The 18,462-nt window shown below is 42.4% G+C and overlaps 1 protein-coding gene across 3 annotated transcripts in view; it reads left to right on the forward strand.

Moving 5' to 3' along the window:
* The window catches only part of LINGO2 (leucine rich repeat and Ig domain containing 2), a 1,932,610-nt gene that overhangs the window by 1,192,650 nt on the left and 721,498 nt on the right, over positions 1-18,462 (forward strand). The gene's annotated exons all lie outside the window — the stretch shown is intronic.

An 18,462-nucleotide genomic window follows, 5' to 3' on the forward strand; every position in this document is an offset into this window, starting at 1 on the left:
CTTATAACTGAAGAAAGAATCGTATTTCTCTGATGAAATATATATTTTTGTTTTTTACAATATTTGCTACTACTATTGATTTATTCGAAAGGATTTTTTAAGCAACAGTGACCATTGGTGGACATAAAATATTCTTCTACTACTATTTGGTTTCAATATGTACACAGAAAACCATACACATTGTTGGTGAGTCCATATTAGTGAATGGCTTAAATAAAAATTATTTAGTATAGTGCTGTGTGTAATGTCGGGAGGTAGCTTTTGTCTGTAAATCGACCTGTATAGTCTGCTGTATGTCCTAGCCCCTTGTCTGTCAATAGACTTGACTGCAGAATGTCATAAAAGCATCTATAGCTCTGAGAAAGTCCTTCTTCACCACCGTCACAATTTCTTGGGACCCAAACATTAAAATTTAAAATGCTTTTACTTTGCCTCTGCCTGCAAGTTTTTCTGTCATTTTTATAGCCTAGTGAGTGACTACAGCAGAGTATATGATTTGCATCAGGTAATCCCCATTGTTGGGTTTGCTGATAGATACTGGCTACTATTAGAATTCTGTCCAATTACTTAACCATTGCTATGCACCAAAATACTTTAATTAAACTGTATGGTTTTATTTAGTTTCTTTGCAAGCCTCATAATGTTGGCCAACTATTCTCTCCTTGACCTAGTGAAGATCTGTATATTCATTTCATTAAATAATGGCCATTGAAATTAACAGGCTGTCTGTGTATTTCTGGTCACCATGAGTCATCAAAAGGTTAAAAAATAATAAAAATATGAACCCTACAACCCCTCTGCTCCGGCCCATCACATATCCGATCCTTGTGGAATTTTCTCATTTCCGCAGCAAGTGCTGACATCTCTTAGTGCTAGGCTAGGAGTTCTGGATCTGATGGTGCCCGGGACAGTTCTGATCATGTGTATGCAAGGTTATTCCACACATGATGACCTTACGTGCTTGCATAGAATCCTCCCGGGCCTCAGCAGAGCCAGAAATACCAGCCTAGCATGAGAAGGCTTGAGGATTCAGCTCTTGAGATATTAATAAGAAGATGCGTCAAGCACTAGATAGGTGACGATGAATAGCGGAGGAGACGGAGAGGTAGGGCTCATTTCCACATGCGAGGCACACATCCGTATCTCGCATGTGGAAACCAAGCTGTGGCGCCGGCACTTTGGAGCGGAGCCTGCAGCTCCATGTGTTCCTATGCGGCCGCACGCTCCGCTCTGGAGTGCCGGCTCCACAGCTTGGTTTCCACATGCGAGATACGGACGTGTGCCTCGCATATGGAAATGAGCCCTTAGAGTGAGTATAAGCATTTTTTTTTACATCTTACATGTATTATGCTCTGCGGTCTGAATAGATCCCAGATCATAATATAGGACATTCAAGTCATAGAGATTAACTTCTCTGCGGCTTTTGGCAAAGGTAGATGTTGTACTATCAGCAGCATTTAGAGGTGTTTCTTGTTATTAAAACCTGCCTCTGATAATATGGAGCTTTGCCGCTCATGTTCATCATACTGGAGCTCTGACGTCTCCCTAATTGCTGTATTTCTGTTCCTAAATTGAAACAGAAATGCATAAATAAAATGCAGTTGATGTGTTTTTTCAAGATTTATATGTATATTCTTGATATGTTGCCATATTTACAACACGCAAGCTTTACAAACCTCAAACTTTATGCAGTTTAATTGTCGTTGTCATGTTTTACCTTGACTTCGTTTATCCAGACAGCTAACATGTGACTTTTGAATAAAATCAGGTGGATCATCATTTCTCCTTGGTGAGCCATCCATTACCACTGCCAAAATTCTAGAGACAGCGTATTCACTTCCTTTCAGCGACGCTTGCTACGTTCCAAGTCTTTACTCTGAGTCCTCTTTAGTAAAAATAACAAATCATACTTATTCTTCATGCAAATCTTACTTCGAAGCCTAGTGAAGAATCATCGCTGCTTGCATGATTACCCGTCGTTTTCTCATTAAGAAACATTGAAAGAAAAGGAGCTTTCAAAAATCAGCACTGAATTGCTTGCATCTTCACATATGTGCACAATCCTGATCATTTTTATAACAGCAATATTTTAAGAGCTGTAACATGAAGGTAAATATTCAGCATGTCTTTAGGTTTATACAGTTTGTTCATAATTTATTCCTTGCAGCTTACGTACAGCACCAACATAAAGTGCAGTGTTACTAAAGTTCCTGGTCCTCAAGACTGACAGTCTAATTTTCCATTCTCGAGATATTCCTTAATCTCTATTACACAAAACACAATTTCATCAGAAACTAATTAATCTATTAATACATTATTTGCATATGGGAGGAAACCTCATGACAGAAGTATACAATAGGTGTTTAATCTAAGAGGAATATCATTTAAAGATTGTAGTGCTTTTCCTCCACTCCCCTTTCAATCAAATAGCGGTCAATAAAAATCAACGCAACTTGACAAGAGAAGAGTAGTGATTAATCTAAGGAAGGGGGATCTAGAAATTATGTAACTCAACGCTATCCACTGTACAATGAAGGCACTTTTTTGTCTAGATGTGTCTGCCTATTAATAGGCTGCTGCAAAGAAATATCAGACGTGTTGGTAGAAGAATTTAATTATTTCAATAGGAACACACAAAATGAGTATGCATGAGTATGAATAAGTGCAAGTTGGTTGCAGCAAACTAATATGCAGATGTAGTAAGGAGCTCAAAGCCATGTCTACCAATTCTAGCAATTATTATGGAAACATTGGCCCTAAAGGGATACAGTTGTTTCCACACCCAAGAATGGAGAAAGTAAAGCAGGAATGTAGGTAGACACCAGCATATGTTCACATGGATTTTACTCATTGTAAGGAACTTGATGGCAAAGTCTCCTTAAGAGGTAACAGGCTTGAACAGAAGTAGATGATTGGTTTACAGCTATGAGCTAACACTTGTGACACTTTGCTTGTATTATGATAGTCTGCTGGCAAACACCTCAGCAACACTTCCTGCACACAGACACAAACTCTTTTAGTGCTTCACAGCACTGCACACATACAATTTACACACTCTTGTAGCATACCACATCCCAGTTCTTCACAGGCACTTGTTTCTGATGTGGAAATTATTCTCCATTCTGGTCTGAAAGGGTTGCAAACCTATTTTAAACACTCTTATATACATATTAAATGGATGTACAATCCTTGTTAAATCAGAGATTATTAATCTAATCAGAAATGTGTGTGTTACCTGCATATATTTAGTTAATAGCCTTCCCTTTTTCTGTAAGTGTAAATTGTCATTTTATACCTGGTGTCAAATCAGAATATTGTAAACCCTGCTCACAGTGCCTTAATGTAGTGCAGGGGTTAGGGGTATCATTGTGGTGTCAAATTTGTTGTATCAAACTTGCAGTCTTTACTCTTTCAAGTATCTGCATTGCACTCAGACCTCTCCATGTCTTGCTTATTTTTAACATTTAATGTCCCTGCATTTTTTTTCTTTTTTTTAGTGCATTGTACTGCATATCCACCATAATACATGTCATTTACTGACTGTATCTATTGGTCTTTTTGATTTCACACACTGGAACACGAAACTCGCTATTTACCAACAAACGTCATCACAGTTTCCCCATGAAAAAGACCTTGCACTTCCAAAGATGGAAATATTTTGGGAGCACAATTTGCTGTTAAGAATTTGGATTGCTACAGATGTGAAGATAATAGTTCACGCCTCTTAATGGATAAGGCAATGCGCGTAATGGCGTTCTTCGCAGCTTGTGCCTCACTACAAATCTTACTCCAGGTATTGTCGCTCATCATGAATCTTACAAGTGGAAGCCGCCACACCCATCACACCTAAGCTCTGTCCACTTTGCTGTACCTGGGACAAAAATGCCATGAGAACACCAGAAGTCTCATTTTTTTGCTCAACCCTGTGTTGTGCCAAAAAACTCGGAATTTTTGACTACATAGTAACATAGTAACATAGTTAGTAAGGCCGAAAAAAGACATTTGTCCATCCAGTTCAGCCTATATTCCATCATAATAAATCCCCAGATCTACGTCCTTCTACAGAACCTAATAATTGTATGATACAATATTGTTCTGCTCCAGGAAGACATCCAGGCCTCTCTTGAACCCCTCGACTGAGTTCGCCATCACCACCTCCTCAGGCAAGCAATTCCAGATTCTCACTGCCCTAACAGTAAAGAATCCTCTTCTATGTTGGTGGAAAAACCTTCTCTCCTCCAGACGCAAAGAATGCCCCCTTGTGCCCGTCACCTTCCTTGGTATAAACAGATCCTCAGCGAGATATTTGTATTGTCCCCTTATATACTTATACATGGTTATTAGATCGCCCCTCAGTCGTCTTTTTTCTAGACTAAATAATCCTAATTTCGCTAATCTATCTGGGTATTGTAGTTCTCCCATCCCCTTTATTAACTTTGTTGCCCTCCTTTGTACTCTCTCTAGTTCCATTATATCCTTCCTGAACACCGGTGCCCAAAACTGGAGCACATTTTTCTCCAGAAATTTGGCAAAAAAGTATTGATGGATTGTCCCTGAAGTCTTTATTAATGGATAAAATACAAGCTGCAAAAAAACATTGTACAAACACTTCAAAGCACTGACCTAAGCACATGATTCACAAGTAAATAACCTGTGTCACCCTACAGTGCACAACCCAGCTTACCTCTGTCCGATCGCATGATTTACAAATAGAGAAGTTATAAATTATTGCAATAATTGGTATTTACAATACCAATTGTAAGTATATAGATAAAGTACAGGGTGGGCCATTTATATGGATACAGCTAAATAAAATGGGAATGGTTGGTGATATCAACTTCCTGTTTGAGGCACAATAATATATCGGAGGGGAAAAACTTTTCAAGATGGGTGGTGACCATGGCAGCCATTTTGAAGTCAGCCATGTTAGATCCAACTTTATTTTTTTCAATGGGAAGAGGGTCATGTGACACATCAAACTTATTGAGAATTTCACAAGAAAAACAATGGTGTGCTTGGTTTTAGCGTAACTTTATTCTTTCATGAGTTATTTACAAGCTTATGACCACTTATAAAAGTGCTGCCCATTGGGTTGGATTGTCAAAGCAACCATTTCTCTCACTCTTGACACACTGATAGCAACACCGCAGAAGAAATGCTAGCATAGGAAATCCACCATGCCACAGCCCTGATAGTGAGAAAGTCACTGGTAAAGTGCTGGATAGGAGACACGTGTCACTACACTTAATGGAGTCAGTGATATAAATCTCAGAGTTTTATCCTCCAGCACACTAATGGGGGTTATTCTAAATTATATAATGGTCTGGCTTATACTTGGACATCTATAGAGTGGGTGGGAGGATGTCCACCTTATCTCTAAGCCAAAGTGTGGTCTGGGGCTTAAATAGCTGGGCACCAGAGGCAGACTTGGTTCAGCAGGACTGGAGAGAGGATTTCCAGTGTTTTTTTTTTCCTTAGAAGGAAAGACTGAACCTGTGGTTCTGCAGAGCAGGTAGCTCCCTGCAAATGTATGGACTGTGAACAGCATTTTTGTTTTCTTTGTTGTTTTCCTGTCTTTGCCTGAAGGGCTGTGTTTTACTTTCCCCTTCTTGTTGGTTTGTGCCGCCATAAAATAAAGCAACTGAAGATTTAAATAGACAGTTTTTCTGTTTTCTACTTCCATGTACCACTGATTGAGTTGAACTGTCACAAGTGGTATTTTGATTGTGGGCAACATTCTGGGAACACCAGTAGCAGTCGTTGTCAAACCGCATGTCCTGGGTAAAGGAGGCGCATGATGTCAGGAACAATGGAGGACCTACTCAAGCATCTCATCAATGGGCAACAGCAGCAACAACTGACACATCTGGAAACAATTAAGCAGCTTATCACAACAACAGCAGCATAAGCAGCAGCTCCAACAACAGCAGCAATATCAACAGGACCAGCTCAGACAACAGCAGCAGCAGGCAGTTCAAATGAGACCGAAAGCCCATTCCACAATTCCAGGTGATGAAACATCTGTCCGGAAAATGAGCAATGCAGAAAATGATGCCGAGTGATGATGTAGAGGCATTTTTTTCTATGTTCAAGTGGGTTGCAGAGTGGGAGAAGCTGCCCCCAGAGCAGTGGGCGGAGTTGCTGGCCCCTATTTGTCTGGTGAACCCAGAAGGCTTATTATGACTTGGCCTTACAAGATGCCCTGGAATATGACAAATTAAAAAGATATTGGAATGCTCTAGGGTCACTATCTCTGTCAGTGCCCAAAGGTTTCGCTCTCAGATGTTTCACCTACTGCAACTGGTAGAGAAATGGTTGCAGCCAAAATCCTCCCCTCCATCACAGATGGTTGAGTGGTTGGTTATGTACAGGTCTACTCACTCCCAGCCCAGACGGGAGCAGACCTGGGTTTCCCAGAGAGACACCCGGAATGTGGATGACTTGGTGGGACTTGTAGAAAGGTACCAGGTGATTGAGAAGTCACTAAAGAAGCCGGGGGGTGATGCATCTCCATACTGGGGTACCCAGCAGGAGCAAAAGTTGCAAAAGGGGTGGCAGACCCACCACTGGAGGGAATCTAAGGTCCCAAGGAGCCACTGAGGGGTTGCCAAAGGCTCCTGGCAAAGATCTGATTTGCTGGAGGTGCAATGATCCTGGACACATAGCGGCCCATTGTCCTGTCTTCCGAGCAGATGGATTGGAGCCTAGGCAAGCGATGCTCGTACTATGCTTATCCCACTTGCAGTGTAGACTATCAGTCTGGAGAGAAGCCCCAGTCATGTCCCATGACTATAACTGGGGTGCTACAGTCAGGACTGTTGGACTCAGGGAGTTTGGTGACCATGATAAAGGCCACACTCCCCCACCAGTTGATCCCAGGAATTGAAATGGTGACTGCTGAATCCACAAGGATGCCAAGGACTACCTCATCTCCAGCGTGTCAATAAAAATGAGCTGGGGTACTGAGTCCCATGAGGATGAGGTTGTGAAAGACTTACTACACCTTGTGATAATTGGGCAAGACTTCAACCTGTTTTGGGACGTGAGTGGAAAGGCGGGGATGATAAATGACTTAGGCAGGAGCCATATTAACAATGATTACTCCCCATCAGTCAGAGGTGGATGAGTTCCCCTAGTATGTCCTGGCAGTTGATGAGGTCGAGATGGTGGCCAGAGAGGCTGAGGTTCCTGAACCAGGGATTTCTGGGGAAAATTTTGGGTCTGCTCAAATGCGGGATCTTACCCTAATAGGAGCCTTTGAAAATGTGTCTGTGATTGATAGTGTTGTCAAGTGCCAGGGGCTGACACCAGGTGCCCACACTTTGCAGTCAGTGGTGATTTGTTGTATTAAGTGACTATACTGAGGGGAGGTGAGATAGTGGAGCAGCTGCTGGTTCCAGCGCCTTACCAGCAGATGGTTTTAGACTCGGCCTATTTGCATGTTTTGTGAGCCATCTGGGGTAGAGAAAACTCAGGAGAGAATAATGCAGAGGTTCTATTGGCTGTGATGTTACCAGGAGATCTTGAATTATTGTAGGTCCTGCCCCACCTGCTAGATAATCGCTCCCTCTTCTCACTTCCGAAGTCACCTAGTCCCAATACTGGTAATAAAGATCAAGTTTGAGAGAATTGCCATAGACCTAATTAAGCCTGCACGAGGGCATTAATAAATCCTAGTTGTTATGGATTTTGCAACCCCGAGCCCACCCCGAGCCCGGAAACAGTACCACTAAAAAACTTTGGCCAAAAGTATCACCTGGAACCTTGTCCATATTTTTGCTAGCATGGGCCTGCTGAACATGATTTTGACAGACCAGGGAACCCCTTTCATAAGCAAGGTTATGAGGGAGTTGTGTAAGGTCCTTCAGATTGTTCAGCTGTGATCCTCAGTCTACCATCCACAGACAGATGACCTAGTAGAGCAGTTCAATAAGACATTAAAGGTGATGCTCAAGAAGGTCATTGAGAAGGACGGAAGAGACTGGACTATCTGCTTCCATTTCTGCTCTTCTTAGTCAGAAAAATCCCTCAAGCCTCCCCTGGAATCTCGCCGTTTGAGCTCCTGTATGGTCGACATCCGTGGGGGGTTCTGGACAACGCCAAGGTCATGCCACATCGCAACATCATAGAGCATGGTTCCCAATTACAGGAGAGGATGGTGAAAGTAATGACTATCGCAAAGGAGGCATAGGCAAAGGTGTAAATTTAAAAAAAAATCCTGTGCTTTCAGACCTCAAATAATGCAAAGAAAACAAGTTCATAATCATTTAGAAACAACAGTACTAATGTTTTAACTCAGGAAGAGTTCAGAAATAAATATGTTGTGGAATAACCATGATTTTTAATTGCAGCTTTCATGTGTCTTGGCATGTTTTCCACCAGTCTTTCACACTGCTTCTGGCGCAAAAACTTAAGAAGTTCTTTTTTGTTTGATGGCTTGTGACTAGCCATCATCCTCTTGATTGCATTCCAGAGGTTTTCAATGGGGCTCAGGTCTGGAGATTGATCTGCCCATGACAGGGTTTTGATGTGGTGGTCTCTTAATTTTTGCCAGAGCTGTGATTATATATACATTCAATAATTTAATAACCAATCCTGAACTCCTCATTGAGTTTAAGACCTGCGATGACGTCGTGGCTTGTGATTGGTCGTGTGAGCGGTCACATGAGCGGCATGCGACCAATCACAAGCCGCGACGTCATCGAGGGTCCTAAACTCCTCATTCTTAGGAATGGAAGCTGCCGGTTACAATCGGTAAGGTCCAGGGGCCGCCGGACGGGTGAGTATATCCATATTTTTTATTTTAATTCTTTAATTTTTACATGAATATGGATCCCAGGGCCTGAAGGAGAGTTTCCTCTCCTTCAGACCCTGGGAACCATCCAGGATAGCTTCCGATACTTGTGTCCCATTGACTTGTATTGGTATCGGGTATCGGTATCGGCGATATCCGATATTTTTCGGGTATTGGCCGATACTATCCGATACGGATACTTTCAAGTATCGGAAGGTATCGCTCAACACCATTCCTCTGCATGAATGCCTGAGTAGATTTGGAGCGGTGTTTTGGATCATTGTCTTGCTGAAAGATCCATCCCCTGCGTAACTTCAACTTTGTCGCTGATTTATGAACATTATTGTCAAGAATCTGCTGATACTGAGAGGAATCCATGCATCCCTCAACTTTAACAAGATTCCCGATGCCGGCATTGGCCACACAGCCCCAAAGCATGATGGAACCTCCACCAAATTTTACTGTGGGTAGCAAGTGTTTTTCTTGGAATGCTCTGTTTTTTTGCTGCCATGCATAACACCTTTTTGTATGACCAAACAACTCAATCTTGGTTTCATCAGTCCACAGGACCTTCTTCCCCAAAAAAATTGGCTTCTCCAAATGTGCTTTTGCATACCTCAGCCGACTCTGTTTGTGGCGTGCTTGCAGAAACGGCTTCTTTCGCATCACTCTCCCATACAGCTTCTCCTTGTGCAAAGTGCGTTGTATAGTTGACCAATGCACAGTGACACCATCTGCAGCAAGTTGATGCTGCAGCTCTCTGGAGGTGGTCTGAGGATTGTCCTTGACTGATCACACTATTCTTCTTCTCTGCTTTTCTGATGTTTTTCTTGGCCTGCCACTTCTGGCCTTAACAAGAACTGTACCTGTGTTCTTCCATTTCCTTACTATGTTCCTCACAGTGGAAATTGACAGGTTAAATCTCTTAGACAGCTTTTTGTATCCTACCCCTGAACAACTATGTTGAATAATCTTTGTTTTCAGATCATTTGACAGTTGTTTTGAGGAGCCCATGATGCCACTCTTCAGAGGAGATTCAAACAGGAGAACAACTTGCAAGTGGCCACTTTAAGTAGCTTTTCTCATGATTGCATACACCTGGCTATGAAGTTCAAAGCTCAATGAGGTTACAAAACCAAAAAAAGTGCTTTACTACATCAGTAAAAAGTAGGTAGGAGTATTTAAAACAAGAAAATGATAAGGGTGCCCATACTTATGCACCTGTCAAATTTTGTTTGAATGCAGATTGCACATTTTCTGTTAGTACAATAAACCTCATTTCAAAGCAGAAACATTACTGTGTCCAACAGTTATTAGATATATGAAACTGAAATAGCTGTTGCAAAAAAAAACAATTTTTATAAAACATTAAGCTTAAGATTAATAGGGGTGCCCAAACTTTTTCATATAACTGTATATATATATATATATATATATATATATATATATATATATATATATATATTTATATATATATATATATATATATATATATATATATATTTATATATATATATATATATATATATATATATATATATATATATATATATATATATATATGTATATACAGTGGGGCAAAAAAGTATTTAGTCAGTCAGCAATAGTGCAAGTTCCACCACTTAAAAAGATGAGAGGCGTCTGTAATTTACATCATAGGTAGACCTCAACTATGGGAGACAAACTGAGAAAAAAAAATCCAGAAAATCACATTGTCTGTTTTTTTTATCATTTTATTTGCATATTCTGGTGGAAAATAAGTATTTGGTCAGAAACAAACAATCAAGATTTCTGGCTCTCACAGACCTGTAACTTCTTCTTTAAGAGTCTCCTCTTTCCTCCACTCATTACCTGTAGTAATGGCACCTGTTTAAACTTGTTATCAGTATAAAAAGACACCTGTGCACACCCTCAAACAGTCTGACTCCAAACTCCACTATGGTGAAGACCAAAGAGCTGTCAAAGGACACCAGAAACAAAATTGTAGCCCTGCACAAGGCTGGGAAGACTGAATCTGCAATAGCCAACCAGCTTGGAGTGAAGAAATCAACAGTGGGAGCAATAATTAGAAAATGGAAGACATTCAAGACCACTGATAATCTCCCTCGATCTAGGGCTCCACGCAAAATCCCAGCCCGTGGGGTCAGAATGATCACAAGAACGGTGAGCAAAAATCCCAGAACCACGCGGGGGGACCTAGTGAATGAACTGCAGAGAGCTGGGACCAATGTAACAAGGCCTACCATAAGTAACACACTATGCCACCATGGACTCAGATCCTGCAGTGCCAGACGTGTCCCACTGCTTAAGCCAGTACATGTCCGGGCCCGTCTGAAGTTTGCTAGAGAGCATTTGGATGATCCAGAGGAGTTTTGGGAGAATGTCCTATGGTCTGATGAAACCAAACTGGAACTGTTTGGTAGAAACACAACTTGTCGTGTTTGGAGGAAAAAGAATACTGAGTTGCATCCATCAAACACCATACCTACTGTAAAGCATGGTGGTGGAAACATCATGCTTTGGGGCTGTTTCTCTGCAAAGGGGCCAGGACGACTGATCCGGGTACATGAAAGAATGAATGGGGCCATGTATCGTGAGATTTTGAGTGCAAACCTCCTTCCATCAGCAAGGGCATTGAAGATGAAACGTGGCTGGGTCTTTCAACATGACAATGATCCAAAGCACACCGCCAGGGCAACGAAGGAGTGGCTTCGTAAGAAGCATTTCAAGGTCCTGGAGTGGCCTAGCCAGTCTCCAGATCTCAACCCTATAGAAAACCTTTGGAGGGAGTTGAAAGTCCGTGTTGCCAAGCGAAAAGCCAAAAACATCACTGATCTAGAGGAGATCTGCATGGAGGAATGGGCCAACATAACAAAAACAGTGTGTGGCAACCTTGTGAAGACTTACAGAAAACGTTTGACCTCTGTCATTGCCAACAAAAGATATATTACAAAGTATTGAGATGAAATTTTGTTTCTGACCAAATACTTATTTTCCACCATAATATGCAAATAAAATGATAAAAAAACAGACAATGTGATTTTCTGGATTTTTTTTTCTCAGTTTGTCTCCCATAGTTGAGGTCTACCTATGATGTAAATTACAGACGCCTCTCATCTTTTTAAGTGGTGGAACTTGCACTATTGCTGACTGACAATACTTTTTTGCCCCACTGTATATATATATATATATATGCATCTAAAAAGAATGGATGGAGAGGTCTGTCATTTTTATTGTAGGTACACTTCAACTGTGAGAGGCAGAATCTTAAAATAAATTGAGTAAGTGACAATGTATGATTTTAACATAATTAATTTGCATTTTGTTGCATGAGATACCTGTCACGCTCGCGCCCAGACTGGTTGGTGCGGGCGTGCGGGGGTGTGGCCCCACTGGACCACAGACCAGACTACCCTGTAAGGGGCGTAACTAAGTAGCTTCTTTGATCTTCGCTGTTGCCTCTGATGGTGAGGTCAGAATTGTGCGGCAGGAAGCTACCAGGTACCACTCCAGGGTGGTGTCTGGCTGTGGCTGCTGATCCCACCAGGGAACGGAACATAGACAGGCAAACAGGCATGGCTGGCACTCTGGCAGACAGGCAGGCACAGCTGGGACACTGGCAGGTGGACAGGTACAACAGAAACATTGGCAGGCGGGCACAGCTGGCTCTCTGACAGGCAGGTACGGGTACTACAGAGATACTGGCAGGCGGGTACGGCTGGCTCTCTGGTTGGCAGGCAGGTATGGGTGGCTCCCTGGTAGGACAGGTGGACTAGGCTGGTACACTGGAAGAACTGGTAGGGAGTGGTCTGCAGGCAGATATAAAAAGCAGGTAAGAACCTGTTCAGAGAGGAGGACTTAAGAATAGTTAGAGAAAGACCGCAAGAGTGGATGTGGAGTGAAAGCACAGGAGCTAGAGCCAAGAACAGAAAGGCAGGAGGCAGAGCCAAGAGCAGGAGGCGGAGCCAAGTGCAGAAACGCAGGAGGCAGAGCCAAGAGCAAGAGGCAGAGCCAAGTGCGGAAATGCAGGAGGTGGAGCAAAGGGCAGGAGGCGGAGCCAAGTGTGAAGCCAAGTGCAGGAGGTGAAGCCAAGTTCAGGAAGTGCATGAGGCGGAGCCAAGTGCAGAAACGCAGGAGGCAGAGCCAAGTGCAGGAAGCGGAGCCAAGAGCAGGAGGCGGGGCCAAGAGCAGAGACACAGGAGGCGGAGCAGGGAACAATTGCAAGAAGCGGAGCAAGGTAAACCACAAGGAGAAGAGCCGCAGAGCAAAGCCACAGAGTGCAGAGCAAAGCTACAGAGAGCAGAGCTGAGAGCAAAGTCACAGAGTGCAGAGCTGAGAGCAAAACCAAAGAGAGCAGAGGAAGGTCACAGAATGCAGAGCAAGGAGCAAAGCAAAGTAGCAGAGAGCAGAGTCAAAAGCAAAGCAAAGCAAGACACATAGTACGCACAGTAGGGAAAGGAAACCAAGGCAGGGATATAAATGTACACAGGAACAGGACTTTGCTAAGACAAAGTCAGGAACAGAACAAGGCACAGAGACATGGACACAAGCCAGGGTATGACGCCCCTCTGGGTGGCGGACATAGGCCAGGTTACGAGGCCCCACTGGATGGCAAACACAGGACACAGACCAGGGTACAATGCCCCGTGGGTGGCGGACAAAAGAGTAACAGAGACAGGGCCTGGCACCTCAGCAGCTAATAACTGACTGAGGGAGTAAGTTGCACTGGCCCCCACCAATGGGTGGGGATCTCTTAAATACAGGAAGCCTCATGGCAATTGGCCCGGGACACCTTAGCAAGGTGCACACAGACTCAGTAAGACACAGGAGTTGCCAGCACCGCCCCCTATGCACGCAGACAGAGCAAACAGCAGACATGAGGCACACAGAATGAAGCTGGCAGCAGAGAGAAGTCACAACAAGGCCCAGAGAAGTAAGCGAGTTTGAGTGTAATGCAGGTGGGGATGGGAGGCCATGCAGCAATGCCCGCAGGGTTGTTACAATACCTATTTGATACAATAGAATAACAAAACTTAATATTTGACTAGAAACCTTTGTTTGCAATTACAGACATCAGACGTTTCCTGTAGTCTCAACCAAATTTGCACACACTGTAGCAGGTATTTTGGCACACTCTCCTCCAGATTTTCAGAGTTTCAGCTCCCTCCAAAGATTTTCTATTGGGTTAAGGTCTGGAGACAGGTTAGGCCACTCCAGGACCTTGAAATTCATCTAACGGAGGCACTCTTTAGTTGCTTTAGCTGTGTGCTTCGGATCACTGTCATGCTGGAAGATCCAGCCATGACCTACCAGCAAAGTTTTTCCTGAGGGAAGGAGGTTGTTGGCCAAAATATTGCGATACATGACCCAAACCATCCTTTAATATGGTGCAGGTGTCCTGTCCCCTTTGCAGTAAAGCTCCCCAAAGTGTGATGTTTTCCCACCACCATTCTACATAATATTGACAGTGTTCTTAGGGTTGTACTCATCCTTCTACTTCCTTCAAACATGGCGAGGGGAGTTGATACCAAAAAGTTCTTTTTTGGTCTCATCTGACCACATGACCTTCTCCAATGACTCCTATAGATCATCCAGATGGTCATTGGTGACCTTCAAATGAGCCTGGATATATGCTGACATGAACATAGGGACCTTGCGTGCCCTGCAGGATTTTAGTCGATGCCAGAGTAATTGTAACTAAACTGTAGTCCAAGCTCTCTTCAGATCATTGACCAGGAGTTCCCGTGTAATTCTTGGCTGATTCCTGACTTTTTTTAGAATCATTCTTACCTAACGAGATGAGATCTTACATGGATCCCCAGACTGAGTCATCTTGTGTTTCTTCTTTTTTCTAATAATTGTGCCAGCAGTTATTGTCTTCTCATGAAGCAGCTTGGCTATTGTCCTGTAGCCTTTCTCAGTCATGTGTAGCTCTACAATTTTGTTTATGGTGCAATTGCAATTACACATGTTTTTCTATTCATATGTTTATTTCCTTTGTGTGTATTGGAACAACACAAAAAAAACAGAAAAAAAGACAAATTGGAATTAATTTCACACAAAACCCCAAAAATGGGCCGAACAAAATTGTTGGCACCCTCATCTTATTATTTGGTTGCACAACCTTTGAAATAAATAACTGCAATCAATCCCTCCCTATAACCATCAACAAGCTCATTACGCCTCTCAATTGAAACTTTGGACCACACTTCTTTTGCAAACTGCTCCAAGCCGCTCATATTTGAAGAGTGCCTTCTCTCAACAGCAATTTTAAGACAAAACCTACATAAAAAGCTAGGAGTACTAAGCCATAAGTAAAATCCAATACAAACATAATAAAATGGAGATGTTAAAACAGATTTAGGTCTCACCAGGGGTATTGCTATGTGATATATATATATATATATATACTAGCTGTACTACCCGGCTTCGCCCGGGTTAATGACTGCTGTTAGCAAAATAGAATGTGTTAACAAAAATTTATTCTGCACACAAAAACCACAAAACAAATAGATAGAAATGTAATTATTAAAAGGCAAAAACTAAGCAAATAGAAGCATTTCACAACATATATTAGCTTTGTTATACTGAGAATGTCTTTGTTGCCTATATTAACCAATCAGAGCTCAGGTTAATTAACTGTAGCAAAATAGAAGCTGAGCTGTGATTGGTTGCTATTGGCAGCCTGATAAATCCCCAGCCAACAGGAAGCCCTCCCCCCTGGCAGTATATATTAGCTCACACATACACATAATAGACAGGTCATGTGACTGACAGCTGCCGTATTTCCTATATGGTACATTTGTTGCTCTTGTAGTTTGCTTATTAATCAGATTTTTATTTTTGAAGGACAATACCAGACTTGTGTGTGTTTTAGGGCGAGTTTTATGTGTCAAGTTGTGTGTGTTGAGTTGCGTGTGGCGACATGCATGTAGCGACTTTTGTGAGATGAGTTTTGTGTGGCGACATGCGTGTAGCAACATTTTGTGTGTTGAGTTGCATGTGACAGGTTAGTGTAGCAAGTTGTGTGCAGCAAGATTTGTGCATGGCGAGTTTTGCGCGTGGCGAGTTTTATGTGTGGTGCATTTTGAGTATGTGCAAGTTTTGTGTGAGGCAACTTTTGCATGTGGTGCAACTTTTGTACATGTGGCAATTTTTCTGTGTGTGCAAGTTTTGCATGAGGTGAGTTTTCCATGAGGTGAGTTTTGCACGTGTGGCGAGTTTTGCGTGAGCCTAGTTTTGCATATGGCGAGTTTTGCATGTAGCGAGTTTTGAGTGGTGACTTTTGTGTTTCGACTTTTATGTGGCGAGGTTGGTGTGTGTGTGTGGTGAAATGTGTGCTGAGGGTGGTATATGTGTTCAAGCACGTGGTAGTGTGTGGCGCATTTTGTGTTTGTGTTCATATCCCCGTGTGTGGTGAGTATCCCATGTCGGGGCCCCACCTTAGCAACTGTACGGTATATACTCTTTGTCGCCATCGCTCTCATTCTTTAAGTCCTCATTGTTCACATCTGGCAGCTGTCAATTTTCCTCCAACACTTTTCCCTTCACTTTTTCCCCATTATGTAGATAGGAGCAAAATTGTTTGGTGAATTGGAACGCGCGGGGTTAAAATTTCACCTCACAACATAGCCTATGACGCTCTCGGGGTCCAGACGTGTGACTGTGCAAAATTTTGTGGCTGTAGCTGCGACGGTACAGATGCCAATCCCGGACATACACACATACATACATACACACATTCAGCTTTATATATTAGATATACCTGTATGTAATCTCCTGTATATAGTATATACCTGTGTGTCATCTCACCTATATATAGTATATATCTGTGTGTCATCTCCTGTATATAGTATATACCTGTATGTCATCTCCTCCTATACATAGCATATACCTGTGTCATCTCCTCCTGTATATACTATATACCTGTAGGTAATCTGCTCCTGTATATAGTATATACCTGTGTGTCATCTCCTCCTGTATATAGTATATACCTGTATGTCATCTCCTCCTGTATGTAGTATGTACCTGTATGTCATCTCCTCCTCTATATAGTATATACCTGTGTGTCATCTCTCCTGTATATAGTATATATCTGTGTGTCATCTCCTCCTGTATATAGTATATACCTGTGTGTCATCTCCCCTGTAAATAGTATATACCTGTGTGTCATCTCCTGTATATAGTATATAGCTGTATGCCATCTCCTCCTGTATTAGCCCTCGTTCACACGTTATTTGGTCAGTATTTTTACCTCAGTATTTGTAAGCCAAAATGGCAGCCTGATAAATCCCCAGCCAACAGTAAGCCCACCCCCTGGCAGTATATATTAGCTCACACATACACATAATAGACTGGTCATGTGACTGACAGCTGCCGGATTCCTATATGGTACATTTGTTGCTCTTGTAGTTTGTCTGCTTATTAATCAGATTTTTATTTTTGAAGGATACCAGACTTGTGTGTGTTTTAGGGCGAGTTTCGTGTGTCAAGTTGTGTGTGTTGAGTTGCGTGTGGCGACATGCATGTAGGGACTTTTGTGAGATGAGTTTTGTGTGGCGACATGCGTGTAGCAACTTTTTGTGTGTCGAGTTGCATGTGACAGGTTAGTGTAGCAAGTTGTGTGCAGCAAGTTTTGCGCATGGCGAGTTTTGCGCGTGGCGAGTTTTATGTGTGGTGCCTTTTGAGTATGTGCAAGTTTTGTGTGAGGCAACTTTTGCATGTGTTGCAACTTTTGTGCATGTGGCAATTTTTCTGCGTGTGGCAATTTTTCTGCGTGTGCAAGTTTTGCGTGTGGCGAGTTTTGCACGTGTGGCGAGTTTTGCATGTGGAGAGTTTTGCGCGTGGCGAGTTTTGAGCGGCGACTTTTGTGTTTCTACTTTTATGTGGCGAGGTTGGTGTATGTGTGGTGAAATGTGCACTGAGGGTGGTATATGTGTTCGAGCACGTGGTAGTGTGTGGCGCATTTTGTGTGTGTGTTCATATCCCCGTGGTGGTGTGATTATCCCATGTTGGGGCCCCACCTTAGCAACTGTACAGTATATACTCTTTGGTGCCATCGCTGTCATTCTTTAAGTCCCCCTTGTTCACATCTGGCAGCTGTTAATTTGCCTCCAACACTTTTCCTTTCATTTTTTCCCCATTATGTAGATAGGGGCAAAATTGTTTGGTGACTTGGAAAGCGCGGGGTTAAAATTTCACCTCACAATATAGCTTTGACGCTCTCAGGGTCCAGACGTGTGACTGTGCAAAATTTTGTGCCTGTAGCTGCGACGCCTCCAACACTTTTCCTTTCACTTTTTCCCCATTATGTAGATAGGGGCAAAATTGTTTGGTGAATTGGAAAGCGCGGGGTTAAAATTTCACCTCACAACATAGCCTATGACGCTCTCGGGGTCCAGACGTGTGACTGTGCAAAATTTTGTGGCTGTAGCTGCTACGGTTCAGATGCCAATCCCGGACATACATACATACATACATACATACACACACACACACATTCAGCTTTATATATTAGATATATATATATATATATATATATATATATATATATATATATATATATAATTATAGAAATTACATACATTAAACATATCTGATTTGCATGCTGGGGATGTGTGGCTAGTGACTATTTTTGCATACACTGCATAGAGAAAAATGAAAAGATT

This window comes from Ranitomeya variabilis, chromosome 1, assembly GCF_051348905.1.
Source record: "Ranitomeya variabilis isolate aRanVar5 chromosome 1, aRanVar5.hap1, whole genome shotgun sequence".
Classification (NCBI taxonomy): domain Eukaryota; kingdom Metazoa; phylum Chordata; class Amphibia; order Anura; family Dendrobatidae; genus Ranitomeya; species Ranitomeya variabilis.